General features: G+C 42.1%; 1 protein-coding gene and 1 pseudogene across 1 annotated transcript in view; one reads left to right on the top strand and one right to left on the bottom strand.

The window, feature by feature from the left end:
• Nucleotides 1-21,438, bottom strand: part of LTBP1 (latent transforming growth factor beta binding protein 1) — a 371,909-nt gene that overhangs the window by 335,839 nt on the left and 14,632 nt on the right. The gene's annotated exons all lie outside the window — the stretch shown is intronic.
• On the top strand, nt 852-2,282 carry LOC109388780 (T-complex protein 1 subunit zeta pseudogene; annotated as a pseudogene).

The following is a 21,438-nucleotide window of genomic DNA, read 5'->3' as shown; positions in this document are numbered from 1 at the left end:
AGAGGACAGTGAATCCTAAGATAAGGGAATCTAAGTGGTGAGCCCTACAGCACCCCGACCATCTTCAGCAGGCACTCATGGCACAAGGAAGAACCAAGCGGAGAATGATAAACTCCTGAGCTGAGAGTGCAGAAGGCTGCGTGGCTAGAATCTGCAGGGCAGAGTACTGGGGAGCAGACACCTGCACACAGACACAGTCCCAGGATCTGCAGAAGTCACCCATGACCACCCACTGATACTAGGCTGCACAGGTTAGGGCCAAACACCAGGCCAAAATACCCAGGACCTGTAATGTGCAAATTCCCAGTCTTGACCCTCCAGAGTCAAGACATTCAATAGAGGCCCCAGAATTATATGCACTTTTTAAGATAGTAAAACCTCGATACTGAAATCAGGCAAGAATGATACACAAAAGAAACTAACACAAAAATCACAGTTAAAAATATAGATGCAAGGGTCGGCTGAGTGGCTCAGTTGGTTAAGAGTTCGCTCAAGAATGCCAGCTCTGAGCAACAGCAGTTTGATTCCTGGCCTAAGCCGAGCTGTCACTGAGCTGCCAAGAGGTGGCAGGATGGCTCAGTCAAAAAACAAAAAAAAAAGAAAGAAAAGGTCTCCAAAAAATATAAAGAATATAGATACAAAATACCTAAATAAAATATAAATAAATCAAATTCAGCAGTATTTCAAAAGGGCAAGCAGAATTAATTCCAGAAATATGACGATGGCTTTAATGTCAGCAAATCAACTGAATTCCTCATGTTTAAAAATTAAATGAGAGCTCTGGGCCACGCTGAGCCAGCTTTGGGCATTCTTCATGCTGGGTATCCTTTTCTTCTTCTGCTGGGTCAGCTATGGCAGCCGTGAAGACCCTAAACCCCAAGGCCCAGGTGGCCTGAGCTGAGGCAGTGTTGGTGGTCAACATCAGCGTGGCCCCAGGGCTGCAGGATGTGCTCAGGACCAACTTGGGGCCTAAGGACACCATGGAGATGCTTGTTTCTGGTGCTGGAGACATCAGGCTTACTAAAGATGGCACTGTGCTGCTTCAGGAAATGAAAATGCAACACCCAACAGCCTACTTCATAGCCAAAGTAGCATCCACCCAGGATAATGTAACTGGTGATGGTACCACTTCCAATGCCCTAATTATTGGGAAACAGCTAAAACAGGTGATCTCTACATTTCTGAATGTCTTCAGCCCAGAAAAATAACAGAAGGACTTGAAGCTGCAAAGGCAAAGGGTACTTCGGGTTTGGAGCAAGTCAAAGTAACGAAAGAGATGGACAGGGAAAACTCATAGGAATTGATTGCCAGGACACCTCTACACACTAAAGCCCATACTGAACTTACTGATGTCTTAACATAGGCTGTAGCTGATTCCATTTTGGCCATTAAAAAACAAGATGAACCTACTGACCTCTTCATGGTTGAGACCATGGAAATGAAACATACATCTGAAACCAATACAAGCTTAATCAGAAGTCTTGTTTTGGACCATGGGGCACAGTATCCTAATATGAAAAAAAGAATTGAAGATGTACATCCTCACATACAATGTGTCATTAGAATATGAATAAACAGAAGTAAATTCTGGCTTCTTTTACAAGAGTGCAAAAGAGAGAGAGAAACTAGTAAAAAACAAAGAAAATTCATTGAAGGCAGAGTTAAAAAAATAATAGAATGGAAAAAGAAAGTCTGTGGTGACTCAGATAAAGGATTAGTTGTTATTAATCAAAAGGGAATGGACCCATTTTCCTTAGAGGCTCTTGCAAAAGAAGGCATAGTAGCTCTGCGCAGAGCTTAAAGGAGAAATATGGACAGACTGACTCTTGCTTGTGGTGGGGTAGCTCTAAATTCTTTTGATGACCTAAATCCCAATTGCTTGGGACATGCAGGACTTGTCTATGTGCATACATTGAGAGGAGAGAAGTTCACCTTTATTGAGAAATTTAACAATCCTCGCTCAAAGGACCAAATAAGCACACACTCTCTCAAATCAAAGTGATGGCTGGATGGCTGTTAAAAATGCTGTTGATGATGGCTATGTAGTTCCAGGTGCTAGTGCAGTGGAAGTGGCCATGGCATAAGCCCTGATTAAATACAAGCCCACTATCAAGGGCAGGGCCCAACTTGGAGATCAAGCATTTGCTGGTGCATTGTTCATCATTCCCAAGGTTCTTGCTCAGAATTCTGGTTTTCACCTTCAGGAAACACTAGTTAAAGTTCAAGCAGAACATTCAAATTGGAGGAGATTTGGAGATGGAGGAGATATAATGAATCTGTAGAGACATAATGGACTACTTAATAAGTGGGGTAGGAAAAGAAAGTCCTCTACCACAAAGAATTGAAATTAGATCCCTACCCACACAAGAATATACATTCCAGATCTTTAAAACTTTTAAAAGAAAATGTGAGAAAATATTTCATGATTTAAGGAAGGAAGGATTTCTCAAATGTGAAATAGTAAGTAAAAATCAAAAAGGACTGATCAACTGGACTATGTCAAAATATAAAAGACACCATCCATACACAAATTTGAGAGACAAATGACAAAGAGAAGACACTGCAATATGTTTAACAAAGGATTAGTGACCAGACAGATCAAGAATTCCTACAAATCAATAGGAAAATAAAAACAAAGGGTATGAATTGGCTATTCATAAGTGATGAAATATGAGTAGCAAATAAACATGAAAAGATACTCAACTTTTCCAATTATCAAAGAAATACTAATCCAAACAACACTGAGATGCAATTCTATACTCAAGAGACTGGCAATAAGTCTGTCCAAAGTATGAGCAAAGACATAGGGAAACGGGAACTCTTACTGCTTGTGGGAGTATTTTATACTCACCTCTGTGAAAAACGATTTGGCATTACCTGGTAAGGTTATAATGTGAAAACCTTATTTTCCAGCAATTTCACTTCTATGCTCATGTGCTCAAGGAGACATATACAGGAAGGTTCACTGCACACCAATTATAGTAGGAAAATAATAGAATTGATAAAGGAATTGATGAACAAACTGTGGTATATTCCTACAATGGAATACTACACAGCACTTCAAGTCATAACCTAGATCTATACCTAGCAATATAGGCAGATCTTGAAAATAACGTTGCCTGAAAAAATAAAATTACAGGAAGCTACTTTATTAAACCATTAGTTATAAGATCATATTATAATTACTGTCCATGTAACTTTTTTAAATACATAAAACAATATTGATTTTTATGAATACCTTTGAAAGCAACAATGCATAAAAATATATACTGGGTTAACGCTAAATTCATGACAGCGATCACGTCAGGGAAGGAAGTAAAACAATACTAAAGAAAGAAATAGGTCACTTTATTGGAATTAAAAATATATATATATGATACCAAGTAGACCTATATTAACCGTGAGTGTTTACTGTAACTGTGTTTACTGTTGTATACTTTGTACTTTTTTGTATATTTTTTCAATCTTTAAAAGTCAAAATAATTTTTTAAAACTCCAACAAAAGGCAACTCAGAACTGAAGATATTTAAAACCTGTTCCTTACTCACAGGGTGAAGGGGTGAGGATGTGGATGAGGTCAGTCAAAGTGGTAGAAGTTGCCACCATGACAATGATGAACACAGCTTACAAATATTGGGCTTGCAGAAAGCTGACTACAAGACCTGGGTGAGAAGGGCAGGCCACAAAATCCTACTCCATCCTGGCTGCCACAGGGGTCTTCTGAAAACACTCTTTCGTCATTTGAAACAAATTCACAGCTTGCGCCCCAACCAGTAAATACCCGCGGATTTCTTCCACACTTGAACCCTACTCCAGTTTGACAAGCCCATCCTAATGTTATTTAAAAGTTCAGTGACTGTATTTTTAGGAAGTAACCCATGCCCTGAAGCACAGCCTCTAGTGCTTTTAATTCTAAAACAGTAACTCTTAGTTATATTTAAAACCTGTCCCAGCCCACACAGGGCAAACAGTGTGACTCTCGGCCCCTTGCCTTTCTCCAAACAAGCTGCAGCATGTCTACCGCATGTGTCCCGGGAGAAATATGAGTCTAACTGTGTCTTCTGTGATCAGAGACAGCAGGTGAGAAATTGCTTTGCTCTGTGTGTCTTCACAGTAATTCCCAGCTGCCCTTTGAAGTTATTCAATAACACTAAGTGATATCAGATCACAAGAAACATAGCATGAGGTCACACATTTTAGTCTACTCGAACTCCGTCTGCTCCTTGTACCAAACCCAAATAAATGCTGTACTTTCCTTGTAAATGTCTCTGGGTCAGCTTCCTCCAAAATCCCTAAAGAGTAAAAAATATTAGCATAACATCCCAATGCCTTTCCTATCCAGCCCTGTGGAATAATTCTGCATAAGAATTGAAGAATTCTTTTTTTTCTTTTTTTTTCTTTTTCTTTCTTTTATTGGGGAATTGGGGGAAGGGGAACAGACAAGTTGCTATCCTTTTGTTCTTCAGTCTAGTTGTGGAGGATGTTGCTTCACTGGCCCAAGTTGGCACCATCATTGCACTCTTCCCGGGCTAGTCGCCAGCTTCTGAATGACCGCTCATGATAGCTGCTGGCCACTCACACTGGCTGCTGGCTACACACGGTAGCCCATGGCAACCCACTGCAGCAGGGGCTGCAGCCTACGCCATCGCTATCGCTGGCGACTCTCGGCAGCTCAGCTCCAGGTTGAGCTGTTGTTCAGCAACTTAGCTGAAGAGGGCAGTGTCACTGGCCCTCATATGTGGGATCGGAACCGGGGCCCTCTGGCGTCCCAAGCCAGCTCTTAACCAACATGCCACTCAGCCAGCCCAAGAATTGAAGAAGTCTTACATAAGAATTCTACAAAAGTGAGTTGTCTAGATAGGTGAACCAACCACCAACACATTTAATAACCCTTACGGGTTTTGATCATTACGAAAATCCATGTGAAATACTTCAGAGGGGGGATGTGTGTGTGTGTGTGTGTGTGTGTGTGTGTGTGTGTGTGTGTGTTTTCATTGTACTTTCTCCTTCAAGTCAGGCTGTCAAATAGCACAGGCTTTCTGCCCACCATTTCCTGCCCCATTTCTTTTCTAATCTACTCTCAAGTGACAACCAAGTAGATAGTCACATGGTTGAGCATAACACAGATTATACAGAATACAAGTCACAAAGGTTGTGTGCAGAATCTCATGACTTTGTTCTGGAGTTTAATGCCTTTGTGTCAAGTATTGAGCCCTCGTCTACTTGATTCCCCAGGAGCTTATGTTCTGGAAGGTTGAGGTCCTCAAAGCCTGAGCTCAGCAAGACTGGCTTGTTACCATGTGATTTAATTTAAAATAGGTGGTCCACTGGGGCCAAACATAGTCCTCCCAATGCCATCAATAACTGTGAAATCACTCACAAAATACAACGTAATAAAGTCAAAAGTCATGTAAATGAAAAACCACCAGCAGTTTCTCAGGGTTCTGTTTCTGGTCTTACTATGCAATTTTATGAAGTTTTTTCTTTTAAGTCAGTGAAAAAACGGAAAAGAAAACAAAGTTAAAGATCTACAGTTCACAGTAAACATTTGATTTAAAATAGCAAAGGAAGAAAAACCAGAAAAATTTTTCAGAAAATGTTACTATACAGAATCAAAAAAAGTTGTCTTTAACAAATTAAGACCAAAATCAAAACATGAAAAAAGGACAGAAATAGAGAATTAAGACAAAAGAAAATGCAATTAGTAAATAATCTTGTGGGGTAATGTGCCAATTAATTAAGTCATCAAAAGAAATGCAAATTAAAACAAGAAGAAACATTAAGGTTACTTAATTTTTAAAAAGATGTAAAATTATTGAAGTGCTACAAAGGTGGTAGTATAATGGCACAAGGCTTTTAGAAAGCAGTTTAACAAAAAGTTTCAAATATCTCAGTAGCATCATTTCTAGAACTCTATCCTAAGAAAATAGTCAAAACAGGAAATAACTATGCACAGGCATATGTCCAGCTGTCCACAGCAGTGTTCTTTATACCGATTAAAAATTCAAAAGAACCACACGGGTCTGGTATTATAACTATTCAAAATTAGAATTATAAAGTGATACTATAAGCTTTTTAAATATTGATCCTGCTAATGTGAATAAAAACAATGTCATTTTGTTAGTCAATAAGCACCTTCTCTAACAACAGTTTAATTTCATCTTGTGCAGTAAAGTTAGTATAACTGCAAGTTTTTCTGACAAACCTTGGGTTTTACAAACTAAACTATTATGCACATAAAGAAGTATGATGATAATTAACATCTTTATAGGTCATTGGAAGACCATGTATTTCTACATAATAAATCTAAAACCTTGTTGAAATCCCATCATATTATCTTCACTCATTATTCAAACATTGAGCCCCTCCCTCCTTATGTGAGAGCCCTGTACCAAGAACCATGGATAAAAAGATGAAAGAGACAAATTTCCTGCTGTCAAGGAGATCAGAGTCCAGTAGAGAAGACAGATAAATGTAGAAAGGGAAAAAAAAAACCACCATACAGTTTCTGTGTTGGAATAGAAAGGTACAGAAGGAATAAGAAATGAGGGGCCCTAACTGGGCAACTGACAAATATTTGTGAATTATTATATTCAAAGAACCAAAAAGGATACAAAGAATTCTTAGGATCGTTTGTTTCCTTAAAGAGATATAAAAGCCCACCTGCCCAGGCTCACCTACTGATGGAAACTGATCTGAGTCTGAAGCACCTCCACCCCCAGCTCTGTGCCCTTGAGCCAATTGTCAAGTTTGACCTGTGCCTTAGTCCTTCACTCAAGAAAATGCTGAGCAACAATTCTGCACCAGGCACAGTCACATGCACTATGCATAGCACTGTAGACAAGAAAAGACCACCTCTGCTCCCTGCACTCACAGCCAGGAGACTGACAGGAACAGTGATAATAATTATTGCAAGCATTTCAGAAAGAGAAGAATGGTGTGCAGTGGGATTCAGGGTATTAGGAAAGACCTCTCTGAGATCATGAACTTAAGATCAGATCTGAAAGCTAAGAGAAATAAGTACCATATAAGCCTGGCCCCAGAGTGTGGAGCCAAATGTTAGTGGTGAAACCTGCCACAAAACCATTAAGAAGGAAAATGCAAATCGACTCTACGGATTCATGAATTACTTTTCCTAAAAGATCAGTTCAGGAGGTAGGGAAGGAATTACAATACATTCTGTAAAATGTGTCCAGAACAGGGCAGGCCGGGTGGCGTGTTCGTTGGGGGTTGGCTTGGGACGCCGGCTCTGAGCGCTGGGGCCCGGGTTCGGATCCCACATGAGGGCCAGTGACACTGAACCCTCTGCGGCTGAGATGGTGAGCAGCGGCTCAACCTGGAGCTGGGCTGCCATGGGTTGCCAGCGACAGCGTGAGCTGTGGTGGGGCTGGCTGGCAGCTGGCGTGCGCTTTCATGAGCTGTCCAGTGGCCAGCGGGCGACTGCCTCGCCCAGGAAGAGCGCAGTGATGGTGCCAACGTGGGCCAGTGGGGCGGCGTCCTCCACAGCTGGACTGAAGAGCAGGAGAATGGCGGCTTGTCTGTTCCCCTCCCCCAATTCCCCAATAAAATATTTAATAAATAAATAAAATAAGTCCAGAACAATTGAACGTGACCAGCAGAAGCACTATCCTGTAAACCAGGAACAAAACATTAGTGTCTGGATGTTCTAGTCGATGAAGGAATATATAGCAGAGAGGCGTGCAGTGAGGCAAGACCGCCGCTACACTGCCAACGGGGGTGCCCATGGGTACAGACTTTCTTTAAAGCCTGTACTTCAGAATTAAGCCCTAAAAAATCTAGGAAATTTTATATTCAAATACGTCCACTATGGTTTGACAATTAAGATAGTGGTAAAATAATAATAATAATAATAATAATAACAATAATAATAATAATAAACATCCTACCCATGAAACAAGGAATAGATAAAAATCGTGGAATGTGATACAGTCATTGAACACAGTGTTTAGAAGACATTTTTAATGACATGGAATAATGCTTATGATGTAATGCCAAGTTAAAAAAAGAAAAAGCCCCCACTCTCTCTAGAACTCATTCCGGTCAGCCCGGCACCGCCAGGTGTCCACTGGATCAAATCCTGTCAGAGGCACCAGTGGCCTCAGGCTGCCAATCCAGCGGGTCTTCTCCCTTCTAGGACAAGAGCAGCCCTGGGTCAATCCGTCCCTCCTTCCTGACCACTTTCTTCCCTTGGCCAAGAGGTCCCATCCTGCAGCCTCTTCCCACCTCACCACCAGCCCCTTCCCAGTCTCCCTCTGGCTCTTCCTCTCGTCCTGACCTCTGAATGTTGACATTTCCCAGGGCTTGTTTGATGCTTGGACCCTTCTCCTGCTGACCTCATTCAGTCCCATGGCTTTGACTTCCATCTAGACTGTGCCCAAATTTAGATCTCAGGCCTGGTCCTCCTATTTGAACCCTAGATTTCCATGTCCAACTGCCGCCTCGACAGCATCCTGTGGCGATCTAACAGGCTTCTCAAATTCTAGGCGCATCTCGACTCCCTTCCCCCACCCCAGACTCCACTACCTGCTCTCTTAAAATGCACCGCCATTCACCAAGTTGCTCACCATGTGTGTTAGTGGCTCCAGCTGCTGTAACAAAGCACCACAAACTGGGTGGCTTAAGCAACAGAAAGTCATTGTCTCACAGTTTTGGGGGCTGGAATCAAGGTGTCAGTGAAGTGGGTTGCCTCGCAGGGCTGTGAGAACTTGTGCCATTTCTCTCTCCGAGTTTCTGATAGCCTCAAGCACTCCTTGGTTTGTGAAGCTGCTATCCCCCCGTCTTCATCTATGTTCCCTCTAAGTGTGTCTACATCTAAATACCCTGTTTTTATTGGATTAGCACACCCCTTCTCTCCAGTATGACCTTTTCTTAATTATATCTGCACGACCCTAATTTCAAAGGTCACATTCTGAGGCAGTGGGAATTAGGACTTCAAGAAAGGACTTGGAGCGGGGACAGTATTTCAACCCGAACACCAAGCTGTCATTATATATAGACTCCTCTCTTATACCACACATCCAATCCATCTCCAGATCCTCTTGGCTCTTCCTTCAAATACACCCTGAATCTAAACATTTCCTACCACCTCCCCTCAAACCCTTCTCGAGGCTACCTTGTCCCCTGCTGTCTAGTCTCACCAGGGCAGCCAGAGGGATCCTGTCAGAATCAAAGTCAGATCACATCTGCTCCCAACCTTAAAAGATGTCCATCTCATGCAGTGAAATGCAAAGCCCATTTTTCTACAGCCCTCAAGTCTCTGCCACTGCTCCCATGTCATTTCCTCATACTCTTCAGGCACCATCCTCCTGTCACAATGGCTTCCTGGCTAGTCCCCGGGCACACCACACCTGCCTCCACTGTGGGCCCCTGCCTGGCCGTTCCCCACCTGTAACAGTCTTCCCAGATATTCCTCGGCAGCCTTCCTCCCATAACTCCCCCGCCCCGGGACTGTTCACTCCAAAACAGCAGTCTCTAGGCCTCAATTTCTGACTTCTGCCTCATTTTTCTTCAAAGCATTTATCCCTACCCAACATTAGATTATACATTTACCTATTCATTGTCTGTCTCTCCCACAAAAATATCAGTTCCACAGCGAGAGAGACTATTTTAGTCACGGCTTTTTCCCCTGGGCCTAGAATAACGTCTAGGTCATTGAAGATAATTAATAAATGATTGTTAAATGAATGAATACATGACTGAAAACTGGAAGAAAAATATACTTAAAGGCTAGCGTGAATTATACAAGTTATAAGAGTGGTGAAATTATACAAGTTATTAATTTTTGTTCATGCCATATTATACATTCCAGATTTTCTAAAATGGCCTGTTATTACTTTTATAGTGTGGCAAAAATTAACAATACTTTTTTGAAAAAAAATGTTAATTCATGTTTAAAGTCTAGTTTAAACGCTAGTTTAAACACACTTAAAATTTTAAGGGCTGTAATTTCTATAATTTAAACAAATGTGAGACAGAGTACCATATACTAGGCTTTATGATAATGGCACTATATTGGAACTTACATTATTTGTACTTTGAAACTTATTAACATACTTTGATTGGGGAATATGTCTAGCACTATTATTATTAACATATTTATTAATCTCTTTGAAAAGCTGACTTCTTCTCTTTTCACCAACCAAATAATGTTAAACAGAAGAAGCTCCTCTGAAAATCAGAGCAATAAAAAATAAACTGTATGAGGCCAAAACGACTGCCAACTTGAGAAGTGAATTTCTGAAACTTGGATTCAAATCAAGGGAAAAAAAGACTTAAGACTTTACTTTTTAAACGTTACTTTGATTAGGCAGTGTCACCTAGTGGTAAAGAGCACATTGAAGCCTCGCAGCCCAAACCAAGCCCCAGCTCAGATACTGACTAGCTGTGTGCCCTCGCGTATGTTTCTGTTTCTGGTTTTTGCATCTCGGTTTTCCCATCTGTAAAATGGGAACCATTAAAAAACCAACAGAGGGTTTCTGTCTGGATTAAATGAATATATGTAAAGCACTTGGGCTAGTGCCTGGTTCAGTGTAGCCCCGGACAGGTGTCAGCTATTATTATTATCCCATGCACCAAATTCATCCCACACATGCCCCAAAATAGCCTTTAAGGAAGCTTTTGAGAAGCAGGTCCCATCTGTATCGGGCATAGAATTTTATTTCTACCATTGGAGTTTTACATTTGCCTAACACAGCCTTTCACATTGAGTCAAACATAATAAGCTACTTTTTTTTCCTTTCTTCCCCACACTTAATCATCCAGAGTAAAATTGTGGTGGGTGGCAACAAAGTGACAGAGAGCATCATTAAATTATTGTATGATTGTTCTCACACTCAAGACTCATTATTTCCAAACTAATTTTCTTAACTGAATAAAGGGGATAATAGCTATAATGAGACAGAGCCTTTAAAAATTTACCTTTTGATTTATTTGGACAGAGTCCTTTAAGGTAAATTAAAAGTATTATGTGACCATGGATGGGAACACCCTGGAAGACATATACCCAAGCCATGACAACGCCTTTCCTTGCTAAAATAAAAATCCTTGCAAATGTCACTGACACCTGAGCATCACTGCAGAGCACAAACATTTGACATTCTGTGGACATGGCCCCGGATACAGAGACCATAATAATTAAGCTTACACCCCGAAAAGGAACAAGTATTGAAGCCTTGCTGTGAAATACAAGGTCATTCCTTTAAATCAAGAGAAGCTGCACAGCAAATAATGCTACTTGCAAACAATTAGTCTTCTGGCTTCTAGCTATATTATTGTGAAATGGGATATAACCATTTTCATAATTGAAGCTGAAACAGAGCTGTAGACTTCAAGGGCTCATCAGCAAGCAGTTGAAAAGAACAAGCAAAGCTTTGTTTTCAAAACATTAATATACAAAATTAAAACTGTTTAAATGGCTTTTCTCATTTCTGACATCCTTCTGAATGGAGAAATTATTCCAGTAATATTGTGAATGTAAAATGCTCATTCTATCCACATACTGGGCCTAGTTTTCCATATGTATTTAAATTTTTTTACTTAGTTAATCTCTAAGATCCTTCTATTAACATAAACTCTGATCAAAAGTAAAAAATGTGTAACCAGTGAAAAAAGAGAAATGTAAATTATTATTACGATCAGAAATTAACAATTATTTTTCTAATTTATTTATTTAAATAAATTAATTTATTTATTTAAAATAAATTAACTATTGGACTTATCCGACAACCCAATATTTCCATCTAAAACGCTATGCCAAACTTGTTAAGTAATGGATAATGATAATTGTGTTACTATTCCCAAATTCTTAATGTTTTTATGTTTTTCAAGAATATAAATGGTCATAGATGTTTTTAAAGGTTTAACCTAAGTAATTCTTTTTATTTTCCAAAATATTCCATGAATAACCGGCTTATTTTGATAGTAATTGTACTTGTCTCTGTTTTGGTACAAAGTAGAACTGCTTAATTTTCTGCTAATCAATTCTGGAAAAACATAATTAACAGGAAGGAAACGTCACACAATTCTGAAAGTAGAGATTTTAATAAAGCTGTGAAAAATACCATAATCACGAATCTCTCACAGCTGCCTGTTTAACTGATTGACTACACAGTAATTAAATCTAAAGCCATAATTCCCTAAAGATATGTATTCCTAGTACCCATTTTTGTATTTTTCCTATATTTCTTCCCATTATTGGTCATCACCAGTTCATTCCACGATTAGGGGCAGGCTTCTAGGGATTCACAATGAGGAAAAGAGAGAAAAAGACTATTGTGGCTCTCTGTATCTCTAAAGATAGCCCCAAATAATTCCACCCCTCCCTATCAGTACATGCTGCTCCTTCCATCAAAAGGTGGAACGTATAGTCCCTCCCCCTTGAACCATAGCTGGGTCTATGACTGTTCTAAGGAAATGCAGAAGTGCCATTCTGAGACCGCTGAGCCCAGCCATTAAAAAGGCCAGGAAGCAACAGTTCTTCCCTCTTGGAACCCGGCCGCCATGTAATGAGGAAGCCCAAGCGACAACATGGAGAAGTCCAAATAGAAGAGAGCTGAGGCCCCCATCCAACAGCCCCTTGATGAGCTCCCACTCAATAACAGCCAATATCATCTTGCCAGCCATGTGAGTGCTCCATCCTAGAAGTAAATTCACTCCAAAACCACCCAAGCTGATGCCACATGGTAGGTACAGAGACAAGCCATCCCTACTGACACCTGCCAAGTTGCAAAATCATGAGTAAATAAATGATGATGCTTGTTTTAAGCCACTAAGCATTAGGGTTATTTGTCTTGCAAGAATAGATAGCTGAAATAGTCTTCCTGAAGAAGAGTTACCACATCTCACCCCAGGCTTCTGTTAATTCCATTGTGCTAAATTTCCCAGTGTTAACATTTGAAACTTGGTTATGTGATCAAGTCTTCAAAATAAAAATAAGCATAGAAATGATGAATAACCTCTTGAATCCTACAAAGCAGAGAGAAGACCCAGCACAGGCCCCAGTATCTACGCATTTTCAAGCATTTGAATATGATCAAAGACAAGGCCATCTTTCCAATGATTTCCTGGCCAAATTACCAAGTACAAAAAAACACTCATCTTTGATAATACTAGCCACAACCAAGTACTATTTTACGAATTTTATGTTATATACATTGTTTTATATATATATAACCACATTTTTTTAAATAATGTAATACACACACAAAAAAACGCTAAATTGTACACTTTATATGGGTGAATTATACCTCAATAAAGCTGTTTAAAACAAAATCACTGTGCCCATGTGAGGCAATTCCATTAGACAGTGAGGCAATTCCATTAGACAGCTTACCATAAAGTTCAAAGAAATCTAATCAGATACATATAAGTTGGCCCAGCTATGGAGAAAGCTTAAGTCACAGAATCTCAGAATAAGCAGGACCTTGTCCAAGCGTTCAAATTCCCCTACAATCTAAGTCAATCATCTCCAATAAAGACCTCTATCTGCAAACAGCCCAGGTCATCTCTGAACAGCTCTGTAAAAAGACTTTTCCTTATTTTGAGTAAAAATCTGTCTGCCCATAGCTTCCATTCATTAACTCACCTTTCCACAGTATTTGAAGAAAGTTCTACCATCCTGCCTGTGGCTTCTTTTCTCTTGATTCAATACACCTATTCCTGCAGCTACTCCTTGTATGGGCACTGTTTCCAGTTCCTCCATCACCTGCTTGCACAGCTCTGAGTATATTACAGTATGTCCCAGTATTGGCAAAGAGCATGAGCTTTGGGATACGAATGCCTAACTTTAAATCTGAATTCTATTACTTACTAGCTGCATGACCTTTGGAAAGTTATTTAAACCTTTTAAGTTTCAGTTGCAACGTGTGTATAATGGAGATAGTAGAAAGCTGGGTCCTCTTTTGGGGGAGGAGCCAGGACAGGAGTTAAGTCAGCACCCAAGATGCAAATCACCTATAGTCAAAATTACTCTTGCAAATCTATTCAAGATGGCCAACGTACTGTTTCTCAAAACGTCTTTCTGTATTTGAACAGGTCACATTTCTTTGTTTAAACACAATCTCTCTTGGGCCAGCCGAGTGGTGTGTTTAAGAGTGGGCTTGGGACACCAGCTCTGAGCAGCAGGGCCCCGGTTCAGATCCCACATGAGGGCCAGTGACACTGCGCCCTCTACAGCTAAGATGGTGAACAACAGCTCAACCTGGACCTGGGCTGCTGTGAGTTCACTGGCGACGGTGTAGGCTGCAGTGGGGGAGCAGTGGGTTGCCATGGGCTACTATGAGTAGCTGGCCGCCAGTGTGAGCTGCCAAGAGCCGCCATGAGTGGCAGTCCAGTAGTCCAGTAGCCGGCAACCGATCTGCCTCACCCAGGAAGAGCACAATGCTAATACCAACATGGGCCAGTAAAGCGACATCCTCCACAACTAGACTGAAGGACAAAAGGACAGCAACTTGTCTGTCCCCCTTCCCCGATTCCCCAATGCTGTCCCCCTCCCCCAATTCCCCAATAAAATCTTTAAAACACACACACACACACACACACACACACACACACACACACACAATCTCTCTCCCTCTGCCAAGCACATGTAGTCATTCAAGCTCATTAATTGTATGGAGGATGCAATTCCAGTGTAACACACCCACCTCAATGTTAAGCAACTAGCACAGGATCTGGAACACAGAAAACTCACCCAAATTATTTGTTTTTATTATTCTATCTATTGTGATTCTAGGAGGGGAGGACAAAACTTAATCTGATGTTTCAAAAGTGTCAGCCCAGTGTGGAATAGGGCAGACCTACAAGTAGGACAGTACAAGGGGTATTTTTTTAAATATCATGCCCACAGCCTCTTTTTATGTTTCAATTATCTTCACTTCCTTCAATGGGCAGGAAAAAGAGGGCTGGAAAATCTACCTCCAAGAGCACTGTGGAGCAGAGACCCTGCTCCTACCCTTCCAGAGCATTCCCAAACACTGCCTCTCAGCAGCTGTGTTCAACTCACCTGGAAATATTCATCCTCATTCTCAGATAGCTGAGGACCCAACCTCAAGGGCGGGGAAAGGGGAAAGGGGTTTGGCCTGACATCACCCGACTGAACTTGAAACACACATTTTCTTTTCACCATCCCACAGCCACTGGCCCCACCCTCCGCACAAATATAATTACCTTAACTAAACCTTTGCATCTGTTGAAGGGTAGTTAGTGGTGTTGCCCAGGTGTACTGCCGAAAACTAAAATTAAATAGATTCCAACAGAGACAACATAAGAAGCTATTGTTTCAAATGTAACAATAATTATAGTCCTTTTCCTGGTCAAACCACTCAACAACTGAGGAAGATTTCCCACCAGTGACCGGTGATAACCTTCAACCCACACAGCAGGGACCATTTAATATAGGACACTTTTGTCCTTTTACTACTTGTTTTAGGGAAGAGAAAATATTTACCTCTCTCATAACCATTGCTCAGCAACTGTTTATCACACTCTCGCCTGACCAAGCCCTGAGCAACGAGAAGCTATTGCCACATCCTTGTCACAGTCACAACCCTTTTGGGTAGGGTCTATGTGGCGAGTAGCAAGGGAACACACTGGGCCACGCAATGTACTTTCATGAAGAAACCACAGCGTAAATGGTTGTCAACTTGACAGGTGAGCCCAGCAAAACCTAGTGAGTACATACAGGACTGAGCCCCAATCTTAATACAGAGATCTTCATGCCACTTACTGTTTACTCTTCAGGCAAGACATTTCCTCTCCTCGAATACTTTTAACACCAAAGGGAAAACGGCCCAAAGAGAAAATACATCTAGCAGGAGAATGGGGCACCAGGTGTATCAACACTATTGAGTCGTAAGGCAGTGGTTCTAAGAGTGGTCCCTGGGCCAGCCACATCAGCATCACCTGGGATCTCATGAGAAATGCAAGTTCTCATGCCCCACCTCAGATAGGTGGAGCCTAGCAATCTATGCTATAACAAGCACAAAAAATTGTGAGAGCCACAGTCATACTTTAGAATCACTGTTTTAAGGTACTAGGATCTGTGCCAAGGGCAATTCTGGGGTGACCGGCACTCCATTTGCTGCAAAGTAGTTTGTTCTTGTGGCAAAAGGCAGTCAGGAAACCCCATAATATAAGTGAGGTCAGGGTCCTTCAGGATAAGCATCATGGGCCAGGTACGAGGCAGCTCAGGGATTGACAAAGTGACAGGAAGGATGGCGGTCATGAGGCAGAGAAGCTGTCCTGTGGCTTGAAAGGTGAGAACATTGCCAGCTTCAGAGAGGTCCTGCGTTAACGGACAGCCATGACCCATTTTCAAAATTTCATATACAGTAAAATTCTCTTTTCAAATGTAGTTTTCCACTGAGGCTTAATATATGAAACAGATAAAGCAGGAGTGAGTGTTTGAACCCCGCCTCCAACACACAGACACACACACACACACACACACACTCACACCTTGCTTGTCCTCTTATCTCTCCCCTTTGGTAGCACCTGGTGTGCTTCAGTGGAATCCTGAAGGTTTCTAAGCAGAGTTTCAAAAGCAAAGTCTACTTATTAAATATGCTGATTCTAGGGCCCCGCCAGACCTACTGAATTAGGAGTGCTGGGGAGTGGGCCTGGGAACCTGTGTTTCACAGTTTCTCCCCATAACCCTGATGATCAGCCACATCAGAGCCTTCGAGCAGTGCGTCTCAGAGCAGGGCCCTGGTTGCGGCAGGTTGTTCATGCCAATTCCTGGGCCCTTCCCCAGCCCTGCTGATGTGGGCTCTCTGGAGGAGAGCCCAGGAATCTGCATTGTTAAGGTGGTTCTTATGTGCATCAGTATGAGAAGTACTGCAGTCTGAGGCCAGGTAACAGACTCCATCCCTCTAATTTCCATACCCCACATAAAACTGTGTTTTCCATTCATCTGGTCATCCACCCCCACCCTTCAATCTCTCTCTCCCCCATCTCTCAATCTCTTGTCTATAAAAAGAACTTATCCTTCCTGACCTCTTCAGGCATGGGGTCCTCTGGACCAGTCCCTGAGCTTTCACTCCTGGAGCCTAGTGTCCAGGCACGTTCTATAATAGAACACTGAAGGGGCAGGAAGGGGGCATGTCTTGGGGCCGGGATTCCTTTTCACAGTCTCATCCCTGAAATGTGAGAACAGAGCTGCTGACGACGAGGCACCAACACTTTGACTGGTGGGTCTCAGCAGCATTTGTTCCAGTAGAATCATCTGAGAACTTCAAAAACTATTGGGTTGTCGGAAAAGTCATGACGTATTTTTTTCTATGTTTTTCATTTGCAAAAATGCGTCATGACTTTTCTGACCATCCAAATAGATGTCCAGGCCCCACCCAACCCCACAGATTCTGCCTTAATTGCCTTGGGCAAGGCATTGGTGTTTTTTAAAGCCTCTCAGGTTAGGGTGCACAACCAGGGAAGAAAAACAGTCTGGAGCAGGGCTTCTCAAATGTAAATGTGCACAGATCCTGTTAAAACGAAGATGTTGATTGAGTAGGCAGAGGTGGGGCCTGAGGCCCTGCCTTTCCAGCAAGCTCCCAGATGATGCTGAATTGCTGGTCCATGGATCACATTTTGAGTAGCAAGGATCTCGTGGTTCTCACACTTTAGAATCAACTGGAGGGCTTCTTGAATGCAGATTACTGGGCCCACCCCTCCAGTCCCAATTCAATATGTCTCAGGTGGGGCCCAAAATTTGTACTTCTGACAAGTTCTCAGGCGATGCTCATATTGATGGTCCAGACACCACACGTTAAGAAGCATGGAGACCAGGGTTTTCAAATATCAGTGTACTGTACATTAAAACAGCGTGGGGAGCTTTCAAAAATGGGTCACCAGACCTAATCCATATGATTCCTACACCTGGGGGAAGAGCCCAAGCATTACAGCTCAGCAAGCTTCTCAAGGGACCAGGGTGGCCCACCAGGCCAGGGTCCACACTCAGGGCTAGTGCGCCCTGCAAATGCAACAAGCATTTCTAGTACTGACCACGAAACAGCATCTGAGCATCATCATACAGGTACTTCATAAAGTGCCACCACTGCCCACCTCTGACAGTCTCTCATAAACCACTACCAGGTCCAATGAAAGGAAGACAGAAGAAAACCAGTTGGAACTAGAAAAGTTTCAGATGACTGCTGGGCTTCCTGGCAGCCTTTTCTCTAGGGTTCCAAACCTAGCCCATGGGATGGGAAAAGAAAGACAAAAAAAACTTTTCTCGGGACCAAATCTATATGTATAAGGGAAAACGCATAGCACCGCAGGTTCACTGCACAGGTGCTGCAAAAGACTCAGGCTAGGATTCTGGCAAAGCTCCAAAGGCCTCAATTTCTTCATCTGTAAAATGGGGGACATGATACCTCCTTTGGGGGTTGTCAAGAGGACAGGAAATAACGTGTGTAATGTACTTAGAAGAGGGCTCACACTGAGTAAAATCACGAATACATGCTAGTTCTGACTGCACAGCCATAAATTCTGAGTTAGAAGGGTCCCACCACCATGACAGAGAGAAGTCAGCTCTGTTGATAGGGTGGCAAAGGAGGAGCCCAAAAGGAGCTCCTGCAAAAGTGGAAATGAAACCAAAAAAAAAAAAGACAGCCGGAAAGGATAAACCTGCAGACAAAAAAGTGCAAACAAAAGGGAAAAGGGGAGCAAAGGGCAAACAGGCCAAAGTGGCTAAGCAAGAAACTAAAGAAGATTTACCTTCAGAAAAGGGAGCAACTAAAACCGAGGCGAGTCCAGCCTCTGATGAAGCAGGAGAGAAAGAAGCCAACTTTGATTACTGTCATACACCGTGTCTTATCAGTGGTCCCTGTCTCCTTGTACAACCCAGAGGAATATTTTTATCAACTATTTTGTAAAGGCAAGTTTTTTAGTAGCTCTAGAAACATTTTTAAGAAGGAATTCCACTACATCCCATTTTTTTAAGTGTAAATGCTTTTTTTTAAGAGGTGAAATCACTGGCTAGTTGTTTATTTTTTAGTACAACCAGGAAATAGTGGGATATTAAATATGGGAGGTTTTGATTGTCTTGGGTATCAGCTTAACATTCCATAGATGGGGGTAGTTTTTATATCCTATAATACAAAGCATACTAAGTGACAGCTTGGAGTCAGTTGTGCATTGAATATGTGTGGAACATTTTAAATTACTCCTATTCCCACGTTTCTGGTAGAGTTGTTTCCTAAACAAAACCCACTCCTTGACCTTGGTTCTCCCCATCAGGATTCTGTGCACTGTGTAACATCTTTGGTCGTGGGAGTCCAGTTTTCCTAGTAATTTTGTTAATGTGCTGTGAAAGATTGAAAATTTGAGTATGTAGAGTATGTGATATGAAATTGTGAATTTGTGGGAGTTTGGTGTACCAGCGCATCAACATTTGAAGATATTGATACTCGATATTCTATTAAGGAAAATTAGCCTCTAAATTTTAAGCTGGAAAGTCACTGGAGAAGAATCACAACTGCATGACTTTTTAAGTTTTTGGTATGTACACTAAGAACTGTGTACAAATTGAAATGTCTGTGTACTTATCAAGACAACGAATAAAATCTTGATTATGAAAAAAGAAAGGGGGGGGACCCCCTTGATGATTCGCCTTCAGCCAATAAAGGAAACTCATAGACCAGGAGCACAGCATCACCAGGCACCTGTAAGAAATGCAGCATCTCAGGCCCACCCCATACCCTGTGGATCAGAATCTGTTTTTTGGTTTTTTTCAGCTGAGCCATCCTGCCACCTGTTGGTAGCTCAGCTCGGGCGGGACTCGAACCACTGTTGCTCAGAGCTCGCACTCTTGAGTGAGCTCTTAACCAACTGAGCCACTCGGCCGGCCCCAAATCTGCATTTTAACATGACCTCCAGGAGGTTCCTATGCAATCAGTTTGGGAAGCACCGCTCTATAATAGCTCCACCAGCTATGGCATGCCTCAGTGGTTCTCAGCCTTGCCAAGTCGAAATCATCTAGAGGCTTTCTAAAAATAAATATTCATGTAGGTCCTACCCCCAAGGAGTCTGAGTCAACTGGTTTGGGAGGTAGCCTGAGAACTGGAATTTCTTTAAATCTTCCCAAGAGATTCTAATGTGCAGTAAAGGTTGAGAACCACTAGCACAGAATAAGTGTGCAGGCTCTGGTGTAAAAGGATGGGTATAATCGGGTTTCTCCCACTCACTGGCTATGTCACTTTGGGCAGGTTACTTAACCTCTCTGGTGCCACAGTCTGCTTATCTATAAAATCAGTATAATAATATCACCAATCTCATAAAGACACTAAGGATAAAATGAGACATAATCCGTGGAAAACACAGAACCGGGCCAGGCACACAGTCAGTCCTCAGTGAATGATAACCGTCGTTATCTCGACAGGTGGCTATTTAGCTTCTACTTAAGTACGTCCAGTGACAAGGAGCTCATGCTTTATGTTTCAGCACTTTCGCTTGGGGGACACTCATTAGGAAGTTCTAGCAATTATAAGGGCATTCCAATAATCACTAGGGTCGGTCCACTGCTCTTTCCCACAATTCAGCTCCCAAACTCTGTAGTTGGATAGTCCCTGAACAAATCCCCTACACACGCACCCATATATACACACACTCCTAGCTGAAGACCCCTTTTGTCTGGGCCATCCACTGAGAAATGTAGCTCAGAGTTCCTGGCCTGGGATGAATGGGTTGCTTCAAGCAGCAGGGACACCCAACATCAAGCTACAGACTCTTGCTTCAAATAGACTGTGACCTTGGACCAGTGACAATGCTCTGGGCCTCAGTTTCCCCATCCTTTATGCAGGGGGTCAGGCCAGGTGGTTGATGAGGTCCCTCCCAGAAATGCCCTCCTTGGATTCCCTAGGGTCACAAAGGACTGTGTCATGTTTTCCCCTCACGATCTTCAATAGAACAAAAAAGGCAGCATTCTCCCCACTACCCACTCAGTAGCGGGACCTGTGATTTACATTTCTACAGTCTCTTAGTGATTAGCACATAAACTAAAATTTAACAATAGGCCTTTACTACAAGTCGTCTAAATATAGACGCATTCTCTGGGAGGGCAGAGGATTTCCTAAAGGGTGTTCTAAGGAAACTAACAGGCCTAAATAATAGATGGTGTTTGGACTGAACTTGTATATATGAGTCAGAGTCTGAGTGTGACTGTGTGAGTGAGTGTGTGAGTGTGTGAGTGTGTGAGTGTGAGTGTGTGTGTGTGTGTGTGTGTGAGTGTGTGAGTGTGTGTACAAACAATGTGACGATTGTATTGGTTGTTTCCCTGAGAATTCTAGAACACTGAGAATCATTTGTCAGGCTGTCTCCGCGAATTTTCCTTTCACTCTCTCTCTTGAATTCATTCCTTTCTTTGCTTTTAAATGAGCCCCTTTTTGGTTCTGGTTCCTCTGTCCACACCCAAGGCTGGACTAC

This window comes from Hipposideros armiger, unplaced genomic scaffold (assembly GCF_001890085.2).
Source record: "Hipposideros armiger isolate ML-2016 unplaced genomic scaffold, ASM189008v1 scaffold_207, whole genome shotgun sequence".
NCBI lineage: Eukaryota > Metazoa > Chordata > Mammalia > Chiroptera > Hipposideridae > Hipposideros > Hipposideros armiger.
Note: the sequence above shows the minus strand (reverse complement) of the source record. Positions and strands in the feature narration are given on the sequence as shown.